Source organism: Halyomorpha halys, unplaced genomic scaffold (genome assembly GCF_000696795.3).
Source record: "Halyomorpha halys isolate HHAL.00 unplaced genomic scaffold, Hhal_1.1 Scaffold570.1, whole genome shotgun sequence".
In the NCBI taxonomy this organism is placed as follows: Eukaryota; Metazoa; Arthropoda; class Insecta; order Hemiptera; family Pentatomidae; genus Halyomorpha; species Halyomorpha halys.
Genome location: NW_027113602.1, coordinates 569,057 through 581,582, shown reverse-complemented (window position 1 = coordinate 581,582; position 12,526 = coordinate 569,057). Strand labels below are relative to the sequence as shown.

The 12,526-nt window shown below is 33.3% G+C and overlaps 1 long non-coding RNA gene across 1 annotated transcript in view; it reads right to left on the bottom strand.

Annotated features, from left to right (window-relative positions):
* LOC106684311 (uncharacterized) overlaps positions 1-12,526 on the bottom strand; it is a 14,863-nt gene continuing 2,337 nt past the window's right edge. The window contains exons 2-3 of the long non-coding RNA XR_001343689.2: positions 221-365; positions 1-138 (exon numbers count right to left, since the gene is read on the bottom strand). This is a non-coding gene — a long non-coding RNA (uncharacterized lncRNA). The remainder of the gene's footprint in view (positions 139-220; positions 366-12,526) is intronic.

Genomic DNA, 12,526 nt, shown 5'->3' with positions numbered 1-12,526 from the left:
TAATGTTTGAAACAGAATTTATTTGAGACAGTGTGAAAGCACTTTATTGGACAATAGTTACCACAGCCATTACAATAACATTTATCCAAACAAGATACTGTGTTCTTCTAAGAATCCGAATCCAATCTTCAGTACAACCTGAAACCAATGTTAAGAGAGCACGATTATAAATAGAGTAAAGACTAAATACATAGAAGATGAAAATAGGTGAGAACATTACCAGTTATTTGTGCTTAGTGAACGGAGAGCAGCTTGTTGAAGTTTACTCGAGGAGACGAACTTGGGATGTTCTCCGGCCGCCCAGATGGATGTCCGCCACACTTCGGACGGTATTTAGTTACCCTTCTTCTCTTTTTACTCGAAGCCTAAAAATACATTGATATTCTGGTAGGAAACCGAATTAGTTTTTTATCATTTCTAAGTTATGATCTAATAATAGAGAAAGTATCCACACATAGTTCTTGAGTTATATTATACTTATGCCTCTTTAAATGTCTTTATAAGAAATTGAATAAATGCTTATCTCACTAACAAACAGCAATTAAAACGTAACTCTGGGAAGGAATTATATGAATGAGACACTTTGGACATGATTCACAGATTTTTTTAATTTTCTACGTTCTTATTATTTATCAGTGTCGCTACCTACGAGTGAGTGGAAGAACTAAACCTTCATGTCAGAGAGCACTTCCCATGTTTGTTAAAATTTTATAATGTTGATTTATCATATAATTAGTATTATGTTCTAATTTATAAACCATGTAAATATTATCATAATTGTAAATTTATTATTTCAATAAATAAACGTAAAAAAAAAGAGGATTAATAGTAAAGTAATTTCTTACTGGCCTTTGCGTTCTAAGCAGATTGATAACCCCAAAGTACCAGTTCATCAGTATAGTGCATCTAAAATAAGTTTGCCTTTAGGAGAAGGAAACTCACGCACCCCCCACTCTTGATCATTCTCCCCACCACACCATAACAAACCCCTCCTACTGGAAACAAACCAAGAGGAACTTTGTAACGCTCAACCAGTTCGGGATTGGGTCGGTAGTTGGAACGCTTTTCCCCCTATTGTCGAACTCCAAAGTTACGAATAAAGAAGGTTACATGTTCCTTTTGGTTATCCTTTTTACCAAAGACTGGGACTGTTTCTTTTTGATTCTTGCCTTATTTTGTAGGCAAATATATTGACAGCTCTGTTCTGACTAGCTATTTTAAAACGCAGTATCTTCCAGAAAATCATTTTTGAGATTTGATTATCATTGTGTTCAGAAAAACTGCCTTTTTTTAAGTTTGAATTTGTTGTGAAACAATTGTACAATGTACTAACAATTGTAGTATATTAGGTCCTAGAATGGGATTAACTTATGATAAATGCAGTAATTTATGGTAGTAATATTTTCATAACAGAGGAAATATGGATTTCACTACTCTCATCTTGTTTTCATGAATTTAAATACGTTCATAATTACGTTTTTGGTTTGAGAGTGTATAGTTTCCTCTCTACCCAGTTTAATCTAGTGATATTAATGAAATATAGTTTTGAAAAAAATGATATAAGGAATTATTTTTTTGTAAAGTTGCAGAATTAGGTCGAGGAGAGGAAAGGAAAAGTAGTCTAGTCAACTGAGTAGGTATGCTCCAACAACTGAGCAGGTATGCTCCAACAACTGAGTAGGTATGCTCCAATAACTGAGTAAGTATGCTCCAACAACTGTGTAGGTATGCCCCGACAACTGAGTAGGTATGTTCCAACTAATCCTGTCTGTCCACTGTACGCAGCAGTGCGGTACAGGATTTGGGAGGGGAAAACACGAACTACGCATGCTGTACAGTTCTGGACAGTCATAAGTGGCTGTTGTAACAAGTTCAATGTAGGTAGTAGTCTAAGTTGTACATAGTAAGTCACAGAGTCTGTATCTTCAAATTGTAATGAGTTATCTAGTCGATCGATAATAATTCATATTATCAATGAATTAAAACATGTATGTGGATCGTGTGTAAAAAAAAAAAAAGGGTAATTCAAGGCTAGTTAAAGTGTTGTTAAAATTTGTGTTACTTTGTAATAAAATAAAATTGTTTTTGTTACTGTTCATTGTTGTTGTTTCTTGGCCCAAATACCACGCTACGATTTGTTATCAGAAGCGCGATTTTGGGTAATAAAATGAAAAGAAACTTTTTTTTTTATCGCAGATAGGAAGTGAAGTATTGAGTTACTTGGAAGCAGAAGAGGTTAAGGACAGTTATCACACGGTCAGGCAGCGAATATGGAAGTTGAAAAGCAATTAAGGACCACAGAAAAATGACATGAAGGTAAGGATGGATTAAAGCGTCACGTTGGGATACTCGAAGGTGAAGTTAACTTCCTAGAACAGGAGCTTAAGCCTGGAGGGGTGCTCTCCCCGAGCCCCGGCTAGGATCAAGCCTTCAACATACGACGAAGGATCGTCATTGAAAACTAATCTGTGGCAGCACCCTCGACTGGCGACTGGAATGGCTGGAAAGGAACGACTCCCTTTATCGTTTTATTCCCAAAGGACCCTCTAGATATTATTTGGAGCGTGTATGTCAACTTCTGCGAGAAACGTCAGGCCTTCAACTATTTTCATGAGTCAGATGGAGAACGGTTCAGGACAAGAAGACGGAATCCTGGAAAACCGATGCCGCAGTTCAGAGTGGAAGTTTCTCGTCTGGAGGAGTTGACTAATGTTATGATTCTAGAGGACGTCCAGGAAAACATTACTGTCGATATTTTCACTGATGGTAATGAAGTAAAATTAACTCCGCCAATGGAAATAGCTACGCTAAGACTCCACCAAAGAATAAAATGTACTGCAAAGAAACAACAAATCCAATACGAGCAGTGGAACACAGAAGGCCTAAAGACTGAAGAAATGGCTAATAAGTTTTCTGAGAAGTTTCATGAGATAGTCATAAGCGGAACAGTCGGTGAAGCTCTGGCAACAAGTGAAAACAGATGGAGGTGTATCAAGGTTGGATTGGCCCAGACTGCTAAAGAAGTGTTTGGAGAAAAAACAAGACATCCTCGTAACTATTGGTTTGACGAGGAATGTGTACAGGCAATATAGGAGCGGAATGAAAAAACATTAATGTGGATTAGTCGAAAGACACGGCTCAGTTACAAGGAATACAAAGATGTCAGGATGCACTCGAAGAGATTACTTGTCTTGTCAGTAGCGTTGGCAAAAGACCACATGGTAGGCCAGAAAGCAGATGGATAGATAGAATCAACAAAGATGCGAATTAGCTGCATGCAGCAAACTGGAAAGTAGTAGCCCAAGATAAACAGGCGTGGAGAATGATGGTTCGGGTGGTCAAAGATCAGCGAGGTCTGTTAGCCAACTGAAAAATATAAATATATATAATCTTATGGATCATGGACCCCTCGATAAGTGGATCATCCTTATGATGATGATACTTCTCGAATATGAGACAAAGATATAATTTAAAAGTAACTATATTAAATGATAGATATAAATGGTGAAGAAAATATTAGGAAAACTCAAACTCGATAAATAATACATATCTATTTGGAATTTCGCCCTCTCGATTATATAACCAAGGTCCAGAAAAAAGTTTTATCATATCTATAAGAGACAATGATAAAATTAGTATTATAATTTCTCGTCTTCAGATCTGTTCGTCCTTTCAAACTGCTTTCTTTCCTTTTCTTATAAACCTTATATATTTGAAGATTTAATTAATTTCAAACGAACCTTCGGACTCAAGATTATAAGTAAAAACCAATAGACTTAAATCCAATACTGTTTACGATTCATGTCTACATCGCATAATGTATTTGTTACGTGTTAAACAAAAATAAACTTAATATGCCCATGTTTATAATGATAAAGTCAAGACAAACCTTTTCGAAGACATTAGTAGATTTTGATAAAAGAAATTTGAATCATAGAAAAGATGTTCAAAAAATATTAATTTTGTTTTGCACGTTTAGGTTTTTTCCCACAATTTTGCACGTTTTTAGTTTTTTTTTCTGCTCAAAATTGCAAATTTTATTCATTTTGGGCTGAATTTTTGTTGCATAAAATTTAATACTTGAACTAAATTTCTCATATTATAGAGAGAAATGCTTTATTTAGCTATGCTGCCCAAATACATTGGGTTGCTACAAAACACTCAGTGTATTTACATGATATAAGAAAAATTTTTTTTTTACCCTATCATTTTACAATCAATAATCCTCTGTACACTAAATAAATATATTTTAACTACCCCCCCCTGTTTTATTATCCACAATTTTATTCCATTTGAAAATGTATCCCTATTGCATTCTCTTAGACCTCCCCTCTCCAATGATCTGCTTGTCACGTTTGATCCGTCAAAGAAATCAAAAGAATTTATCATTAGATGGCAAAATAAAAATAAATCAAAGACACAGTAGTTAGTTATATCAGTAGATCAGTTTAATAAAAAAACAAATAAATAAATTAAAAACAAAAACTTATATAAAGATTTAAACAAAAAAAAGTTAGTTAAATGAATAAATTAAAACAGAATAAAGGCTATAAAAAATGAAATTCATTTAATTTCATTAATGTTATTATTTGTTTTCCTTATTTAATATATTATTTAAATTTTAAAATAAAAATAGATAAGTAATAAATTCATTAAAAGAAGAGTTGAATTCAATAAAAAATAAATAAAAATAACAGGTAAAAAAAAGTTACGAATGTACTTGGAATAGTATTAACCAGAGACCTGTTTTATAATAGAGTACAAACTAATACTATTAATCTTGTAGTTAGTATTTCATCGACTCAAACAATTCTGCCAGATAATTTTTTACTTTCAAACCTGTGTAATATCACTGATAGATGTCCCTATCATGAAATAAAATGTATAAGTGCTTTTACTTGATAGTTTATGTACTTGCATTTATGAACTAATACTATTGGCTTTCATAATGAAACAGGCCCCAGATGTTTCTCACAACCATAAAATATCCTCTCTAAAATAAGCTTGTTATAGAGTACCGGTTGACAAATTGAGCACCGCAAAATTGTTTTAGCTTAATAAACGTACCATGGCGAAAAACGTTTGGAAACTGCTGTTCAATATGATTATACTCATAACTTTATCAAACATTTACTTTTTAAAATTTTCCTTGTTAAAGTGTGATATTCGTAAATAAATTCATTTTATATCGTATACAAGTTGCTCTGTGGCAAACTGTGAATATATCGATTGTTGATCACAAGCCGTTTGTAAGTCTTTTGTTAGACACTAGTTGTGTAGTCGTTTGTTAGGCAGTTATTGTCAAGTCTTTGTTGAGTGCACTTTCAAGCAAATGTTCTGTGCCAACCGTAACAAATAAAAGAGTAAAAATATTTTATTTGTTTCCACTGGAAAACAAATACCTCCATAATTATTAGGTGTGTTCAATTTTTTTTTTTAGATGTCTGTTCTTTAATGGCTGATATAAAACTATATATATATTGTTCTTATACTCAATAAATAAATTAAACGTCGACTATCATATTATTATTTGTATGTTTAGTTATAACATACACTGACTGAAATGTTATTTTTTCGGTTAATGGTTTATTCCTATGTAAATACTTATTGAAAAGCTAAGAGGAAGAAAGTGCTATATGCAATTTTAGGGGAAATTAAAAAGAAATTTTGCTAGGAAGAATATTTTTAAGTACTACTTTCTACATACTGGTGTAACGAATTAACGGACAGGTATGACGCAACCTACCAGCTAACACATAAGACGAAATCATTTAAAGTGAAATGAATTTTCTAAAATCTGAGTCCTAATAGATATATTTACGTTGAACAGTTCGCGAGATATAGCTCTTTAAATTGCAATATTTCATAAAGAAGTTTTCGGTGCACTGAAAACTCAATTGTAAATGAATTTATTTTGAGAAATCTATATCTCAAAAACTATTCGACTTTCAGATGTCTGTTAGTACTTAAATTAATTCTAGTTTAATGTACTATGAAGTAGTGTATTAAGTTTGTTACGTTTATCTTCGTAGGAATAGTATTTTTCAGGATATTCAACAAAATATATTCACAAAATATTAATTTCTAGTTGTTCGGACAAAAATTTTGATTTATGAAAAAAATCAGTAGTTAGTGAATATATTTTGAGAAATATATATCTCAAAAATCATAAGACGTACAAATGTCTGCTAGCACTCAAATTAAAGCTAGTTAAATTTACTAGAAAGTAGTTTATAACGTTTCTCCTCGTAGGAGTAGTAGTGTTTATGATATTTTCCAAAATAAATTTTAAAATTTTTAATTTCTAGTTGTTCGGATAACATTTTTAAAACCATAAAACTACTACCTCTACGAAGATAAACGTAATAAACTACTTTTTATTAAATTAAACTAGCTTTAATTTGAGTGCTAATAAACATCTGTTCGTCGAATGGTTTTTTGAGATATATATTTCTCAAAATAAATTCACTAACTACTGATTTTTCAGTGCATTCTTTATGAAATTTTGCTTTTTAAAAAGCTATATCACGAGAACTATTAAATGTAAATAGTTCTATTTGGACTCATGTTTTAGCAAATTTATTCTAGTCTAAAAGATCTTTTCTTAAATGAATAAAACATATACACCCCGGATCTTTTATATATTTTAATGTCAGACATATAACAACCAAATAATATATTATTATATAATAATATAATTATCTTATATAAGATAGAAAATCTTCTGAACCACTAAAAGCAAAAGTCTTACACGTAGCATCTCTCAATGGCGTTTAATTGTCCTGAGAGTTGACTATTTTTTGGAAAATATATTGGACTTTAATTTCACTCTGTTTTCTCTGCATCTCTTTTTCCTAAACCTTTTACTCCTTTCGTCAGGACCTACAGTTATTTCCTATAGAACTTACAATACCCTTCATAACTATAGGCTAGTTCTGTGCAGAGTGAAGTTTCCTTTCTGTAAGGACCTACGGCTAGTTCGTGTCTAGGACTTGCCACCCCCTTCACGACTACTAGGCACGTTCCCTACGAAGTGAAGTTTGCATCCTTTGAGGATTTACGTCTAGTTCCCGTAAGACTCATCCTATCCATTCATCTCCTAACCTGCTCTCTACCCAAGACACGCTTTTTCGAGTACTTTTGGTACAGAGTACCTGATATCTTCAATTGGAATTACAACTATCAATACTATAATTAAGGACAAAATTTTAGATTTTTAATCAAAGTCATTCAGTTTTATATTTATCTTTGAATGAATGGAGAGAGCATTTAGAGAGCTTAATTCAATTCAAGGTCAGGTAAGCTTTTTTATGTATCAATAATATAAATTAATCAATAAAGTTGATAATTATTGCAGGATTCACGTTTTTTATGCACATTTTGAGTTTTTACTTAACGATTTTGGGCTTTCGGGTTTTTTTTACAGCACAAAATCCAGTTTCTAGTCATAACATAATAAATATAAATATCGTTGGTTATATAGTAAAAGTAACGAGGCAGCTAAGGTTGTGACGTATTAATTCCCTCCACCACAAACTGTCCAACCTGACGATAACCAACAGTATATCAACTCATGCAATCCTTTTATAAATGTGCCTTTAGTATCAGAAATATTATTTCGAGTAAAATTACCTAAAGGTGAACAAAACCAACTTATGGTCGATCGTTCGTTATTATATATTGGGTTGTAAAATAAGTCCAAGATTTCAATTTAATCCTTATTTATAAAATCATGTTTAGTTGGTCAATAATGTTTACATATTCTAAAAAAGTATTATTTAAGGTGCTTTTAGGCATCAGTTTCAACCGAGATTCTTTATCTTTAAGTGGTATTTTGCTTGCTCGAAATGGAAAAGACAAAAATTGTTTTTCGCCATTTAATGATTTTTTATTTCCGAAGAAGAAAATCCGCTGCTCAGACGAGTATCAAAATTTGCAGTGTGTATCTTAGGAGAAATCATCGTCCATAAGTTGTTTGCTCGGTTCAGAATCGGAATTTTTGACTTAGAAGACGCATTTTGATCAAATTAAAGCATTCCTCACAGACAGCTCTTACTCTACGACACGGGATACACGCTTAACGCATCTCTTGCAAGTGTCCCAAATCATTTGTGTCTCTATGAACTCAGGAAGGCATAGTTTTCCATCACGATAGCGCCCGTCCTCACGTGTCTTTGCAGACCCGGCAGGAATTATTGGAGTTTAGCTGGGATGTGAACCCCCATTCACTCTATTCACCAGACCTTGCCCCAACAGATTTCACTTTTTTCGGGCCCTTCAAAACTCTCTTAACGGGGAATACTAATTCGTTCGAGAACTCTAAAACGCATACAGAAGAGTTCATTGTTCAAAAATCTGAGAATTGCCAGAAAGATGGCAGCATGTAATTTATTAAAATGGGTCATATATAATTTATTAAAAATATTTATAAGAATCTAAAGTTTTTATTGAAATCACCAGAAAAAAAAAACGCTACGAACTTATTTTGCAACCCAATAGTAACAATGGTGACTTTCGCATAAATGTTCAAAATCATTGCTTTCACTTACGTTTATATGGAGTTATATATAGGAAGGGAAAATATTGCGATCCTGAAAAACTTCGAATCAGAGTTTTCGAAGGAAATACAGTTAGTTAGTTCCCTTAAGTCAAAAAAACTTAGTCTTGCAAAATGTGCGTGTGAACAACCTAACGAAAAATCGTATGAAACTGAAATTACTTAGTTAAGGCGAGGATGTGAGTAGGATGCGATAGCAGCTTTTTTGATAAAATCAACTGACCACAAGAGCCACTTTATAGAATCATTTTTTCGCATTTGTTTCCCGATTTTTTCGATAATCGCTCAAACTATCGAATTAATCAAAATTAAAACTAGGTATGTCAGCGAATGATTGAATGATCTTTAATGTCAGATAGATCTTATCCTCATTTCAATAGTCTGACAGAGGATACCTATATATTTTTTTTTCTGATTTCAAGAATTCTCTTAAAATGCCTCGTAAATCCCTCAATACTCCTTATAAATGAATATTTTAGAGGTATAATAAATAAGATTCTATTTGAGGGTGGGTGTGGTTGGTTCACGCTTATAATATTTAGCAAATTTAATAATTCAGCGAGCTACATTGTAAAATTAACAATGAAACAAAAATTAATAAGTAATTTCAAAGACTTTTGGTAAATATTTTAGAGGTAAGATAAGTCAGTCACTTACGGGATTTCGGCAGTGGGCGAGTGGTAAATAACTTATATTGAAAACTATAGCATTTGATCAAATTTACCACTAACCCGGCAATGTATAGATTTTGTTTTATCAAGAATATTTTTCTTATTTCAGTTTTATGATCAATAAAAGGAGCCTAAAGGGAAGTTGAGTGCAGAGATAATTGAAAACGTGGCCGTTAACAAACAGAAACAAAGCATAGAAATAAAGAGTCAGCTTATGGAAAAACAAAAAGTAAGAAAAACACTTGTATATCCATAAAATATTATTGCACCATTAATGACTTATAATTAACTTTTCTATTGCGTGACAAAAATCTTCGTTAGGACCTCCATCTTTTTAAGCAATCAAGAATTTGGTTTTAGAGATATTTACAGAAATTCCTAACAGTATCTTACCGTTGATTAAAACGGTTAACTAACTGCTTTGTACGATTCATCTTTGGGGTTCCCAGGGACGCCTCTGTCACCCGATTTTACGAAGAATTAAAGTGGTTTTACCCCTCCTTCCGTCGTAAATATTTTCTTGCTTCCTTCCTCTACCAAATTATCCAATCCACCGTCCATCGTACATCTCTGATATCCTTCAATTTAAATCCTCAGTACATTCCCGCAATACTCGCTCATCGCCTTCAGAGTTATATATAAGTGCCCATCGAACCGCAGACTTTGGTAGATTTTTCCTCATCCCTATGGAATTCCATTCCCTCTTTCATTCGTAGTTCTAATACCCTTCCAACCTTCAAATCCCGTATCTTCGACCACCTTCTGTCCACCCAATTCCGGAAGAATAACCATTGAAAGTTTCAAACAAAGTTTATATATTTTCTGTACTTAATGTCTCAGATATATATTATGTAAATATGTACATTAGCAGAAATTGTACCTTTCCATTTATTAGTTTTAGTTTAATTATATTTGATTTTTTTTTCTATTACTTATTATCAGAAGTGTTTGTCATATTATGGTTTTACATTAATCATTTTATTCTTATTTTATATATTCTGTTAATTATTGTTGTTCATTTTTATCTTTTTATACTCATTATTTTATTATATTTTATGACGTTTTATATTTTTATTTTGTATTTCACTCTGAAGCCTAATTTTGACGCCTGTACATTATTCTAAAGGGATCAATCCCAGAATAAATAAAGATTATTATTATTATTATCTTCTAGGACATAGGACCTAGGGAAGGCTGCATGCACTGCAGTTCAAAATCTACCAAATATACTCAGGTTACTAGAATACCCCTGTCGAGGTGGCTTTGTATTATTAAATGTTCTGACTCCAAATGAACATGTCAGGTACTCGACAATGTATGTTCAATGGATTAGGTAGTTGGATAGGAGGTGAACTGAAAGGATGATTGGCGAGTATTACGAGAATTCTTCGTAAATCCTCGCGGTATGAAAACTTCACTCCCTAAGGTATTTACTTACGGTAGTGAAGGGGGTGACAGGTATTCGCTATCCTTGATGAAACTGAAAGTCTAAACCGTAAGGAAATCGTTTACATTCATTAAGGTAACGCTAGTCTTACAGTGTAGATCATGACGAAAGGACAGAGATTATAGGAAGGTGGAAGGAGTTAACTGTCATTTCCCGTTGGAGTTGGGTGTGAAAATTATGAGACAGAAATATTTATCATGAGATGAAATCCATTATTGACAGCGATGACAATACTGTAATCTTCAGCGTCTCCCAAGCCAGAATACAAAAATTATTAACACCTGGTATTGCAGAGTCAACCACTGAAGAAAAGAGTAGAAACATGACTGCTATTAAGAGTAAAAGACGAAGGATTATAGTTCTGCAGTGGATACCAGGCTATATTGATATTCATGGCAATGGACTAGCTGACAAGTTGTGAGAAGAACTACCCTGCTTCACCACTCTCTTACAGAACAGTGAAAATATTATAAGTTCTCATTATAAGGACAAGAAAAGCCCCGAAAATAACATTTCAAGGGGAAGATAAGAAGTAGGAGAGCCTACAGAATAAGGATAAACGAATGCCCGGCAATTTTGCGGGCTTGTTTCCGACTAGTAAGGACATGAACACCTCCATCGAAGGTTCGCAGATTCACCGACATGCCCTCTATGCAACAAAGTTGACATAGATTTTAACGTGTATTGGTAAAAAAAAAATACTCAACAAGATGCAAACTAACTCAAGGCAAAAGTAAACTGATATTGGGCTATGGGAGAGAAAGTGGTGTAATAGTCTACTTCCTGTGGTGTAAAAAAAAAAAAAAAAAAGACCAGAGAAGACAGGCTGGAATTATAAAACACTATACAGTTACAAAAATAGTGCTTAATTGATCTCAGCCATCATGTATATTGTTACTCACTGTATCCTATGGAAGTTCATCCCTGTAGGTAATATTCATACATTACTTTGTCATCTTGCGTTAACCACTTATATTGGGCTATAAAGCTACATCATATATAGAGATTCTACGTGTTAGACGTTAGCTTTCAGTGAATCAGAAGATTCTATTGCAACCTTATTACCATATTTGCAACCTTATTAGTACCAAATAATACATTCAACAATATTACGTCATAGGATATGGTTATTATATTTGTAAAATTAATATATTCACAAGAAATAGTACATATATCAATATACGATAGTTATAATAAAGACCAGTAGTAGCAGGGCGCTACAGTCTCTAAATTGTACCATTCAATTAAAGATCGTTTCGCTGGCCTTTATCATTTATTCAAATATAGATATTTCCAAAAAACAATTGAAGAACAGACGAGCAAAGTAATCATCTTGTTGACGCAATTATCAGAAGTAAATCCTTCATATAGAACCCCTTGAACGCGGACCCATTCTTCATCGTAAGTTTTCTAAAGTGGAAGTTAAATATTAGTCGATACTGCCTTCAGAGAATTCATCCCTCTATTCTCAGTCCGCTGGTGTTCCTCAAGGTAGTATCCTTGGTCCCATCCTCTACACTGTCTATACAGCAGACATTCCAACCAATCCTAACACTATCCTCACCACGTATGCCGATGACCCATGTGTGCTCGCAGTTAATAATAACCCATTAATTGTATCAAAAACTCTCAAATCCCATATCATAGCCCTCTATGAATGGTGTCGTAATTGGAGGATTAAGATAAATTCCAACAAATCCCATCAAATCACCTTTAACCTAAACCTACAGTTTCATTTAATAATGTTACTCTTACCCCTGTCGAACAGATCCGCTACCTTGGACTACATTTGGACAAACGATTAACCTGGAGTCCTCACACAAGACTGAAAAGACAGGAAACTGCACGTCG